The following is a 13,717-nucleotide window of genomic DNA, read 5'->3' on the forward strand; positions in this document are numbered from 1 at the left end:
GATTTATATTTTGAATTTGAGAATATAAAAAAATTTTTAACTAACAATATATATATATACATAATAAACCTTGTCTTCATGATATTTTTATTGTCTTAAAATTTTAATATAACACAAGTTCATCTTTACAAACAATTTTTTACAATTATACTGCGATTATGTGTAAAGTTCTTTAATTTGTTCAACTTTGATTTTGCATAACATTGGACCCTAAAATTTGACGAATCTTGCAGGAAGTATTGATTATTTATCTCGATTTATAAAATTATATTGAATTGTATATAAAATATTTGCACTATTATCACAGACCTGCAGAAATAGCTTTTGCCCTGTCCGGCCCAGAAAATATTTTTATTTATTTATTTTTAATTTTTATAGCATATAATGATTTTTTTTTAAATCCTAATGAAATACTTTATTTAAATAACAATTTTCACAAATTTTTCATTACGAATTATAATTAAAATATATATGTAAAAAAAAAAATAATATATTAAAAATGAATTAAAATGGGATAAAAAAATAATAAAATTTTTAAAAAAGGGTACAAATCACCCCAGAGAAGAGGGAATGCTTAAAAAATTGGACCGGCAGATTTCCAGGGAAATCTGCTGACGAAAGTTAAATCCTTCATTGGGGTCACCTGAGATCTGCCTCATTTTTTTTCCTATAGTTTTGATGAAATTGAGATCATCACCCGAACATGTCTAGGGTATTGGTAACGATTGGGATAAATACTCTATTAGTGAGGCAAGCATATTTTTTTAGGATTTCGGCCTTTTTGATGGCAGAAAATGAGAGGTTTGACTTGGCGGCAAAATCGACACAGGTATAGTCCCAAGCTAGGTGGAGACCATTAGTCCAGGGAATGAGAGATATGACATCAGGGCGTATGGCGTTTTTGTTTGAGAGGCCCTCTGGTTCGAGGGTGGATGGAATATTTACTTTTTTAAGAGCTGCTAGGAGGATGTTGTTAATAGATTGACACGGTTGTCGTCCCTGGGAGAAATTGCAGTGCAAAGGATGGTAAGCTTTCGATTTGATGGGATGGCCACAGTCGATGCAAATGGAACCACGGCATTACAGCCAAAGCGAAGGGCTATGGAAATACGTAGATGTTCTCCACTCAAGAGGAGGCCAAGATTGAAAGTGGGGATGGCTTTGACCATTAGCTACCTGAGCTTGCATATAATACTAAATTATTGGGATTGTCCTCAAATGGCCTGTTCGAAATAAGGTATTCAACGGAACTAAAAATATTTTGATTTAATAAAAATAATAGCCCTCCCCTGGTAATAAATGATACTGTATCCAGACCGAACCCGGCTTAGGTCCGGACCTGGAGATCTCTGAGATGTATTTCTACTACTTACAAGAGGTATCAATTCAATAGAAATAGTGTATATAAATAAATTTTAAAAAAATCTGAGTGGAATAAACATTTTTTTTTTAAATTACGACCGGGCTAATTTTTGACTCATAATGAAAGTTTAAAAAAAAATAATATCAAAATATTGAGCAAATATTTTTGAAGATTATTCTTAAACGAATTTTTTTAAAAATAAAAATCTTCTATAGGTAAATATTTTATAATTTTGTGCATAAGATATTAAAAGATTTTTTTTTTTAAACTATTTATATGAAATATTATATTAATTTAATATTTAACAATAATTTTTATCAAAGATTAGAATGTAATTCCAATTCTATAGATACCTATCCAAAATATTTAATGGTTTTGGTTAAATAATAAGATAATTTCAAATAAAGAGACATCAAGATAGGGAGGTGGGAATTGGTATTTTTCTATATAATATGATATTTTATAAAAGCATCAAAAAAATTTATAATTTTCTTTTCAGAAACTCAAGACCAACTAAAATCAAGTGTTAGATCAAGATCTAACTCTGACCAAGTAGATGCCCTATTCCAATATGATCAGATTAGGAAGGTCAAATAAAATGCTTTGATATACCTTAATAGTATTAATAATAATTGAAATATGATATATCAAAAATTTTATATTTCCTTTATAAATTGTGAAAATAAAGTTAAAAATTCGTATTTTGCGCATCTTGATATAATATTACAAAAATAAAATTAAATTTTTATCTCATGTTTTTGTTATGAAGTTTGTCTGGGTATTTTTTTAAGTAAATAAAATTTTATTAAAAATAAAGTACATACAAAATATACAATACATATTATAGTTAATTTCTCTTTTTTTAAAAAATTATTTCTAAAAATTTGCAAATACAAGCATAATATGATTTCCTTTTTAAAAATTTGGCATATATTTTAAGAGAAAAAATATTATTATTTCATCGGAATAAAAAACATAAATATTGAAAAAAAAAAGAAAAAATAATAGTATAGTAATGAGATCATTAAAACCCACGGCTCACCTGAAAGACCGGCCCTCGGGTCGGAAAAATATTTCAAAAAAATGTAACGAGTCGGGTTTGGCGTAAATTTTAATGATGGGCCGAATAGTTTGTTCATAATAGTTTTTAGGTTTTGATTGGGCCTGGTCTTTTAACACATAATTGAAATCTAATTAAGGAGGAGAATTTCTACAAATTTGATTACATTTACTAACCTTATATCATTTGTATATTAAAAAAAACATACACTCAAAATAAAATACGCTTCAACGGTTGGTGATGAATACTTCGTGCAATTTCTTGCGTGACAATGAATGATTAAATATTTTAAGAGTTTCAATATGGGAGTTTAAACCCTTCATACCATTCTTGACATTTATACCATTTAGTAGACATAATAAAAACTAAACAAACTATTGCAATTTTAAAAATTATTTAATTTTTTTTTATTACATAGAATTTAATGTACATCGCAATTTAAACTGATAACCAATTCTCACATTATATCCATATGTATAATCGTTACAAGGGCGTGCTAAAATTTAAGCGGCACATGATGAATATAAATTTGGTGTTAGTTATTTATAAACATTCAAATTTAACTAGGCTTTATTAAATATTGTAAAATAACAATCATTTGTAAATATTATTCATTTAATAAATATAATAATAATAAATATTATTTTTTTATTTTATATTTAATAAATAAAAAAAAGGAAGTTTGTAAAATTAATTTTTATAAACAAACATAATAATAAAATATTCATTAAATTTTTAACACGTATATATATATTTATTTTAATAATTTGAAAGATAATTTAAATTATACAAATTAATATTGACTTTAAAAAATACTCCCCTCCCCCAACTATCTTAATAAATTTTATAAATTATTGTTATAATGAATGATCCTTATTTTAATTTGAAAATTTCGTTTTGATAGAAATGGACTTTGATCCTAAGTAATTTTCTCAAATCTAAGTTTTAATTCCTTTTGATAGAATTTGACAAATCTTTTGCAAACAATTATTTATCCCTATCTTGAATATATAAAATTTTATTTAAATTAGTTTTAGAATTTAACGAATTCATTTCTACTATAAAAAGGATTATCAGAGCACAAACGAAATACAGTGTATATAAATAAATTTTTTTAAAAAATATTTTGGGTAGAATAAAATTCCTAAAAAAAAAATTCTGTCAATGCTAATTTTGTATAATCAAAGTTTGAAAAAAAATCAAAAAAATTTTCAACAAAGATCTTTGAAGATTTTTTAATAATAAAATTAGGAATTTTACCTAAAAAAATGCCAAAATCTTTTTTAAAAAAATCTTCTATAAGTAACTATTTTGTATTTTGTGTGTATAAGGTCAAACTGATTATAAAGAGAAATATGATATTAAAATAAAAAAAATTTTTCACTGATAATTTAATTTATTAAATTAAATTTTTAACTCATTTTATTTGTTATGAAGTGTTGTCCGGGCTTTTTTTAAAATAAATTTTTTTTTTATTACTAATAAATTATATACAAAATATAGCTACATATTTATAGTTAATTTTATTTTTATTTAAATTTTCTTTTTAAAATTTTACACATATTTTAAGAAATAAAGTGGAGATAGCATTTCTAAGATGACTATTTGTTAATAAGATTTTAAATTTGTTATTTTAAATTAATTAAATATTTAAAAAATTACCATTTTAGAATGGTTTCACTTTATAAATCATTACAATAAAAATAAATATTTGAAAAATATCATCCATTTTTTTATTTTTAAATTCATTAATTTTGATTTTATTTACAAAACATAAAAATGAAAGTATATTATATTTGTTTTTTCAATTCGCAGAATTTTTATTAATTTTAATTTATATTATAAAAGCATAAAGATTTTCTTTAATTTCGTAGAATTTTTATTATTATTTTTTTATTTCCATCTCTTACGTTAACGAATTTCTGGGAAAAATTAACTAAAAACAAAATATTTTATTACAATATTAAATAATAAATAATAAAAAAATAATAATAAATAAATAAATAATGATCCAGTTGAGAAGGATATTATAAATAATAGCTCGCTTTATCGAAATCTTTATTAAATAATTTAAAAAAATTTCCATAAACTTCCTAAATTAAGATTTATTTTATTAAAAAAAATAATTATTATTTAAAATTAATTTTTACATGAATAAATTTTTATCAATCTTCTTGCTTGTTCTGATATTCTGCGAATCCCAAGGAGGTAAATAAAATATTAATTTAAATATTTATTTCCATTATATTCAAAGACCTACAGGCCCGGCCTAAGGGCTGTATTTAAAATTTTTAAAATATACCGGGTGGCCTGAAATTTTGTTAATACTCGGGCCGTGCAGGGTCGTAAAATTAAAAAAAAATTTATACAAAAGAATTATTATATTCGTAAATTAAATATGGTTATGATGATTATATAATTTACTTCCATTTTTATTAATGCAATATATAATACAGTATATTCTTAAAATATTATTTACTTCCATTTTTATAAATATCAGTTTTATTTTTTTTTATAAATATAATTAATATAGTATATTCTCAAAATATTATTTATAAAAAATTTTTATATTATCAATTTGTAACATACTAAATATCTGTTTAGAATAATAAAAGATAAAATATGTAATATGCTTGCTTATTAAATGATAATACCCGCTGAAAAATATGATAAAATACCGAATAGGTGAATTTTTTGTATATTACCAAGTCGAATATAATTTAAAAAATTTCCAAGCCGGGCCAAAAAAAAAAATCCTAGTGGGGTTTAAAAAAAATTCGGGCCAGGTTGGGCCTAAAATTTTTATACCGTGGCCTGGTCGTAAAAAAATTTTTAAAAAAAAATCTTGGGTGGGCCGTGTAAATGGTACATCTGCAAGTGTCTGATTATATTATTTTTTATTTTATTATTTTATTTAGATAACAAAGGTAAATATTTAAAACTTTGTATGACATATATAAGAAAAGATATATTTCAATTATAAGCATCTTTATTAGGTTTTTTTTCAAAATAGAATTATATTCCTCAAATTTTTTGAAAGATTTAATGATTCATACTCACATCACAAATGACAAAAATAAAAGAATTTTTTAAAAAAAAGGGAATGGTAATCAAATTAATTATTTAAAGATTTTTATTCTGAATTTAAAAACCTGTAAAACATATGATTAAATATAGACATTCTAAGAAATTATATATAAATCTATATATTTTTTAAATAATTGATGGAGGTTTCATTTATATAATTCTATAATATAAGGATTTTATTTCTTTGCCTATCACACTTTTAATACACATTTCGTCGAATTTAAAAAATAATATGATCACTTATAAATATTTATTTCTTTTTATTTCTATCTCTCTGCCTCTCTCTCTCTCTCTAAGTATAATCTATTTATTATTTACTAAATAGAATACGGAACGTCATTTGATATTGATTCAGCATTTATGGGTAACACATTATTTTAATCAAAATTTGCTATCATTTTATTTCTTTAATTGATTAAGAGAAGTTTATTTTCGTTATTTAAGAGAAACATGATAATTTAAATGTTTTTAAACCTAAAATAAGAATAGAAAAAAGTAGTGTTGTTAAACTCCCTAACTTTAGTCAACTATAAAAACAGCGTAGCTATGTTTTTAACCAAAATTATTCAATTAATCTTCAAGATGAGACTCAACTTAGTGGCTTCAATTTTTTAGGCTAAAAGCAAGACAAAGCCACAATTGAGATGGTCATAGTTAGGTAATTTAACAACACTAGAAAAAAGCATAATATAAAATAACTCTTTACTCTTTAAAATTTTTTGTTTATATTTTTTTATTCACACATCTTGAGTATTGAAAAAAATTTAGTTATAGTTTGTTCAACACATTAAAACAAAATTTTAAATTAATTAATAGTTCTTTTTTAAGTTATTAGTTACTTTCATTAACCAATCAATATTTTCATAAAAATACGATTATTTTAAAAATCGGCATGTATTTATAGTGTTGAATATCTATTTAAATTTTAATAATTTTCGATAAAAGCGTACAAGAAAATAATTTTTTTAAATTATCAAGTATTAAAATAAATTGATCAGCTTTTTCATATGGGATTTTTTTCAAAAATAATATCTCGCCTTGATTCCTTTTTCCTAACACCATTCCATATCAATCAAAAGATATATAAGGATCATATAACTCTATTCCATCCCCTGGTTATTTAGATACTGACCCTAACATTCTTAATTTAAAAATATTTTTGACTTAAAAAAATTAAGAGAATATTTTTATTTCTATTTCTATCATATCATATCATATGAATTATCTATCATGACTTGAGAAATGGCATATTTAAAAAATTTATTCGGTTTTGAATATGAATGCCTTAACTTTTTTTTTTATTTAAATGAATATAATTTTTATATTATATTAATATTATCGATATTCCTTTAAGAAATGGCAAACCATTTGAACGAAGGATTACAAAGTAAAATATTTTAAATATAGGCAAATAACTAGAGTTTCTAACCGCTACTCTTAAAAATGGCACGCTAACACTATCATTATTTGCCCCAAAAGTACCGCCCTACCGAAATTATTAAAAAAATAAACAGAGCTTTATTATTTTTTGCTTAATTTAAAAATTGAACTTTATTATTTAAAAAATAATATATTTCTTGACTGTATACAGAATTTATAAAATTAAAGTATACAAAATAATTTTAATATATGCCGAGATAAAGAAAATCTTTGTACCAAGATCATAAAACTTTAATTATGATAATAATAATTGGATTGTCAACCAAGACATTGGCTAAACTCTAGCAATTAAAAGATATAGTGGGAAATATCTCACTGGGATAAATCGATAAGGTGTAAAATAAATGCTTTTTTGGGGGGTCTCATCTTCTTTGAAGATTCTCTAAATATTTAGCCAATATTCTGTATTATAAATATTTTGTGCATTCGGTTTATTTTAAAAGTCGCAGCAACTAACCGGACAGCTACACATAATTAGAAAAATATATTAATCAAATATTACGTTTTAATTTTCATAATATTGTTTGTTATTAATTATATATAGACATGTGCGCCGACAGCATTATCGGTGGCGACGCTTCTTTTTATTAAATGGCGGTGGCGAATCGATTTAGACGCCACCACAAAAATCGGCAAGGCGCGGCGGCGATAAATTTTTTTTATTAACTCAAATTTTTTATAAATTAGAAACATATTAAATTAAATTCATGCTTTATTATGTTTATAACTATAATTTATTGATTTTATTAAGTTAAAATTGTCATATATAATATTTAGATTTATAGGACATAATAATGATCTTTTAGAGTTCAGAGTGAGCCCAGTTATGGAAAATACACTCTCACTGGGTGTGCTCGTAGTTGGAACGCACAGGACCTTTCTAGCTAATATTGAAAGTTTAGGAAAATCCAATACTCTTATTTTCCAAAAATCTATGAAATCTTTTATCTCTAAATTATAAGGCGAAAATACTGAATGACATTTTTCTAAACTAGTTAAATAGTCTTGTTGTTTCAGATTATTGTTATGAATAGATGAATGTTTTTTAGCCAATGTAAGATAATCGAATTTTGAAGCAAGTTCCGTCGTTTCACATTCAGTTTCGTCCGTGTAAGGCCATAGAGAAGTAGCGAGTTGACATAGAAATTGCACCGGAGTAATATTTTTTTCCTTTAAATATTCATTTACTATGTTTACAGATTGAAAATGAGGATCCAAAAGTGCTCCTAGCACCTAAGTAAAAAAAATAGGACAAAGAAAAATAATATAAAAAAATAATTTATGTATTTTAAAATACTATCGGTTATTGGAAATCTATGATCAAATTTAGTAAGCATATTTTGTTTAAGGGATGCATGTGAGGATTATCATATTCTTTTACATTTAAATGATATTTAATTTCGCTACGAAATAATAAGGATAAATTTTTAGTAATTTATGGACGTATAAAAATTCAACAGTTTTTTTGAAGGTTCTAAGAAAATTTAAAAGTTCATGCACCAAGTCCCAATCGGAGTTAAATAATTTGAACCAGTTTCTCCATTCTGTTTAATAGAATATTTATAGAATTTTTATTATTGCCAGTCACACTTTCAAGCATTATTAAAATACTATGTCAACATGTAGGCACATTTAATTTTAAGGTTTTTTCTCATATGATTTTTGATATTCACTATCATCATCAAACCCCAAACGATCTTCATAAAAAAAATCATTATTATCCATCTAAAATATCCGATGTAAATGATATCGATTCAAAATATTTTCTATTTTCGATATCGTTTGTATTTTCAAAACCCGTTGTGTTAAATCAAGGCAAATATAATTTCCCCCACTTTTTAATGAGATTTTCTATTATATTAACTTATTTTTATTCCATCAACTGTCACTAGATTATGTAATCCATGCCCCAAACATAAATGAGAGTCATATTCTCCTAGACGAACACTTTTCTTTACATTGGGTCATGCATCCATTATCATTTGAAATTTTCTTGGTCCCTAAATCAATTTCATTTTCAACTTTTTCTATCTCGGAAAGAATAGTTTCAGCGGTATGTTTTTGAGGTCGCCAATGTATAAAATACAATATTAAATTATTATATATTTCGTGAAATGAAAAGGTAATATATTTTTGCCGTGTATATTTGTCGGTCCACATCAAAAGTTATAGCACAAAATTTAGGACCTATATTAATTTGTTGACATATGTATGCTTTCATTGATAAATCCACATCATCTAATCCACTCCGGCTAAGTGTTGTTTTATCTGATAAATCTTTTGTATCTGAAATAATGCCATATTTCTACATATTAAGTTAATAATAAAAATATTATGCCATAAAAAATTCTAAATGTGGGATGACATCAGTTTATTTAAATATATTATAAAATAATTAAATATTTTAACAGTTAAAATAAAAATTAAGATTAAAATATATAATAATATCAATACCTTTTCTGTTTTACTATCCTAATCTTATCTTATCTAGCATGTTGGTCACAGACCTGCCCAAAGTGAGCTAACGTGTATCATATGGATTATTACAAATCAAATTTATACCAAATAATATTTATTAATTTTAAAAAATAAAATCACATTTAATAATTCAAAAAATATTTAATATTATTTTTCTTCTAGTTACAATTCATAAATAATATATAAAATAAATATTATTTTTAATAATAAAAAATATTATCACGCCGCCGAATTTTTAGCGCCGACATTTTTTGGCGGCGGTGCACATGTCTAATTATATATAAATAAAAAATTATTATTTTAAATGACCATATAATGTCCCAGATTAATTGTTCAATATCTATTTTTTTTTAGTTTTTAAAGTCAATTTAGATAAAAATTATCAAGAAAATATAGTTTTCGAATAAAATAATAAACTGATCTGCATTTCATAAGAAATTTTTTTTAAAAAATATTATCACGTCTTGATTTACCCCTCTCCTCGAAGTATTTCAATTCTTTAAAACCCCATAGGAATATTATCTATATCACCTGAAAGATTAATCGAATCAAATAGCGGCAATCAACCGCTTATTAAGATTTTAACCATGATTTTCATTTTTTTTCTTATTTAATAACTTCTTATTAAAAATATAATTTCGACATAAAAAATATTTTAGATATAATTTCTTTTTATTTTTATCAAAATTCATATTAATATTTTTTTAAATTCATTCGCTTTTGAATCATAGATGTGACTATTTTCCTTTTATTTAAATGAATATAATCTTTATATTTTTATTAATATTATCAATCTATATTTTAGATATCACAGACTATATGAAAAATGAAACAAAGGGTAAAAATTTTTTTTAATATAGGCAAATAACTAGTAATGCTAAACCCCTACTTTTAAAACACGTTAACTATAGTTATTTTCGATAAATGTAGCCTCCTACCTAAAATAAAAACAAATAGTACATCTATTAGCTTCCATTTTTAAAAAGTTTTGTTTGACTAAAAAAAATATTTACAGAATATTAATAAATATAAAATTTTTTTTTGTTTAATTTATTAAATATCGAATTTATTATTTAGAAAATAATATATTTAATTGATTAACAAAAAGAATTTATTAGATTAAATTATTTTAAAAAAAGTTTTCTTGTCATTAATATCTTACCTACAAAAAAAATCTTTATTACCAAGATAATATAACTTTAATTATAATAATAAATGATGGAATACCAACCAAGACATTGGCTGAACCCTAGCACTAGTGTTGTAAAATGGCTCGTTTTGAGCCGAATTAAAAACGGCTAACTCAATATTTTATCCAGAATATACCATTACGCAAGCCTGAAGATTTTGTTTGTAGAAGGAACAAAGGTTTGGACATCATTAGCGAAATCTCGAGGCTTAAGAAATATTTTTTGGCTGAAATAATGAGTTAGCCGTTTTTAAAAATCGGCTCAAAAGAGGCGTTTAGCAACACTACCTAGCACAATTATAAATGGGACATTGGTACTTAGAGTCAATTTCTGTTAAAATATCATAATGTGTACTAAATAGGATTAAAAAAATGCTGTGTAAATAAATGCTTTGGTGTCATCATCTTTTGAGATTCTAACCAACATTCTACTTGTCTTCCTGGTTTTTTGTTAAAAGACGCATCATCTTCCTAACAGCTGCCTTACAATCACATAATAGATTAATATAAATTAGAAATATTCCGACTTGGGATAAATTTCTAGGTCATAAAAATTTGTTAGTTTTTATGGTCACACTTACCAGATATTTTATTTTCAACAATAATGTAATAATATTCTACGATTTTTTTTAATGGGCCGTGCCGTGCTTCTATTGATATAAAATACCAATTGACCATTAATTTATTTAAATGTTTATCAATAAAAACATCTAATGCCACGCCCTTTTGTTATCCATGTAAATATATTTATATTAAAATCTCATGAAAACTTAATTTAATAAGAAAACCAAATTTAAAATTCAAAGAATCTACAAAGTGTACTAGTGGATGTTATATGTTCATTGGCTCTATGAACCAGTTTTAAATGTTTCTTTGAAAATTTATTTTTATAATTTAGAAAAATTAAATAATCAAAATATTACGTATTAAGTTTTTTTTAATATTTGATTTATTCTTATAATAAAATTATATTATTTTAAATTAAATACATATAAATAAAAAAATATTTTAAGTGACCAAATAATGTTTTGAATTAATTGTTGAATATCTATTTTTAATGAAGTCATTTTAGATATAAACTATAAAGAAAATAATGTTTTAAAACATTTAAAACAAAGTTTATAGTATAATAATAAACTCTGCTTTTTATAAGAGATAAAATATCACGTCTTGATATACCTAAAATATTTTAACTCCTAACACTAGGAATTTTTCTATATCACCTGAAAGATATATACAATCTAATAGCTGCAATCATTCACTCGCCTATTTAGATATTAACCCTGACTTTTATTTTTTTCTAATTTAATGACTTCTTAAAATATGATTTCGACATTAAAAAATTTTAGATATAATTTTTTTAATTTATATCGAAATTCATATTAATAATCATCCTTGTTTTGATATAGCATATTATTTAGTTTTTAAAATCATGGATATTAACTTTTTTCTTTTTATTTAAATGAATATAATCTTTATATTCTATTTTATTCTATTAATATTATCATTTTTCCTTTTTTAGAAATCGAAAAATATATGAACAAAAAGTTAAAAGGTAAAAAATTTTCAATATTAAATAAATTAATTACTGTTGATAACCCCTAAATTTAAAATGACTCGATAACAGTATCGTTATTTGCCACAAAAGTAGCGCCCTACCAAAATTCTCAAAAATAAATAGTGGGCTTATTATAATTTTCTTTTCATTAATATCGACAAAAAATCTTAATATAAAGATAATAAAACTTTAATTATAATAAGTATTATGGATTATCAACCAAAACATTGGCTGAATTCTAGCAATTATAAAATAGACAACTTTTTTAGAGTTAGTTTCTGTTAAATATCATAATGCATACTAAATATTTAGGATAAATCGATGTGGTGTAAACAGAGATCCGAACTATTCCTGAACCGAACCGGTAAACCACTAAAAACTGGTATTTTTATAAAACCTAAACTGAATCGTAACCGCTAAAAAATTCTAGCCGAACCTGAACCAGCTAAAATTCCTCTCTGGTTCGAGTCTCATGATTTTATGTAGTTAAATAATGTGTAGTATATTGCAATTTAATTATATTTGAATTGTTTTGAATATTATTATCAATCACATTTGATTGATAAATGTCAATTATAATTTTTATAAACTTTAGTATATTGTCATTTTTGAATATTTTTTATAAATTATAATGCCTAGAGAAAAATTAAATCCAATATATAAATTATTTATATATAGTATTATAAATGACACGTCAAAATGTAATATTACTGATTGTCAAATATATATGAAAGGCCATCATAAAACTTAAGCATCTAAAAGAAAACCACCCTCTAAAATTTGATAAAATTATTAAAATATCACAACAAAAGTCTAATAAAATAAAAATGTTTAAGATGTCATAAAGCCAACAGACGATAGATATAGCATTAAAAGTGCAAACAATATCAGTAAAACTAAATCAAAATAATTAATAATCGATGCTTGTACTGAGTTAGTCACTTTTAATGGCAGACCAATAAAATTAGATGATAGCGGTTTTTAAAAAAATCTTGATCCTATATTATTAGACAAGGGTACTATTAAAATTTTCTCAAAATATTGAATCTCATGTTGCATAATTAGCTTTAAATATTCGGTAAAATATAATCAATGAAATAAATGATAAGTTATTATCTCTAAAATACTCTGTTACTAAGACAGGTGCGTTATTGGGATTATTCTTCAGTAGAAAACTAGCAATGAATAATTTTTGAACAGCCAACTGCAAAATATTTGAAACTCCTTTTAATAAAAGTTAAATGATCATGAAATCAAAACATCACAAATATACGCTATAGCAACTACTAATGGGGCAAATCTTATTAAGATGGTAAAATTATTTATGGAGGATGGTGATGAAGACAATCAAATGTCTGAAAATGATAAAGAAGGACAAATATAAAATATTGCTAATGTGAATGATGTTTCTACTAGTTTAACAAATGTAATGAATTAACAATCAATCTTAATGATTCTCATAATATTTTTATAAAGCTTCTCATACCTTAGAACTTTGGGTATATCATGCATTAAAAAATTGCTCAGTTTCTAACATTATTA

General features: G+C 23.9%; 1 long non-coding RNA gene across 1 annotated transcript; it reads left to right on the plus strand.

Moving 5' to 3' along the window:
- Positions 1-5,833: 5,833 nt before the first annotated feature.
- LOC135930674 (uncharacterized) lies at positions 5,834-12,172 on the plus strand. The gene is made up of 4 exons (XR_010572848.1): positions 5,834-5,874; positions 6,865-6,897; positions 10,234-10,266; positions 12,140-12,172. It is a non-coding gene; the product is annotated as an uncharacterized LOC135930674 (long non-coding RNA).
- Positions 12,173-13,717: the final 1,545 nt, after the last annotated feature.

The sequence above is a fragment of the Gordionus sp. m RMFG-2023 genome, unplaced genomic scaffold (assembly GCF_954871325.1).
Source record: "Gordionus sp. m RMFG-2023 unplaced genomic scaffold, tfGorSpeb1-WG-v2 contig_279, whole genome shotgun sequence".
NCBI classification, from domain to species: domain Eukaryota; kingdom Metazoa; phylum Nematomorpha; class Gordioida; order Chordodea; family Parachordodidae; genus Gordionus; species Gordionus sp. m RMFG-2023.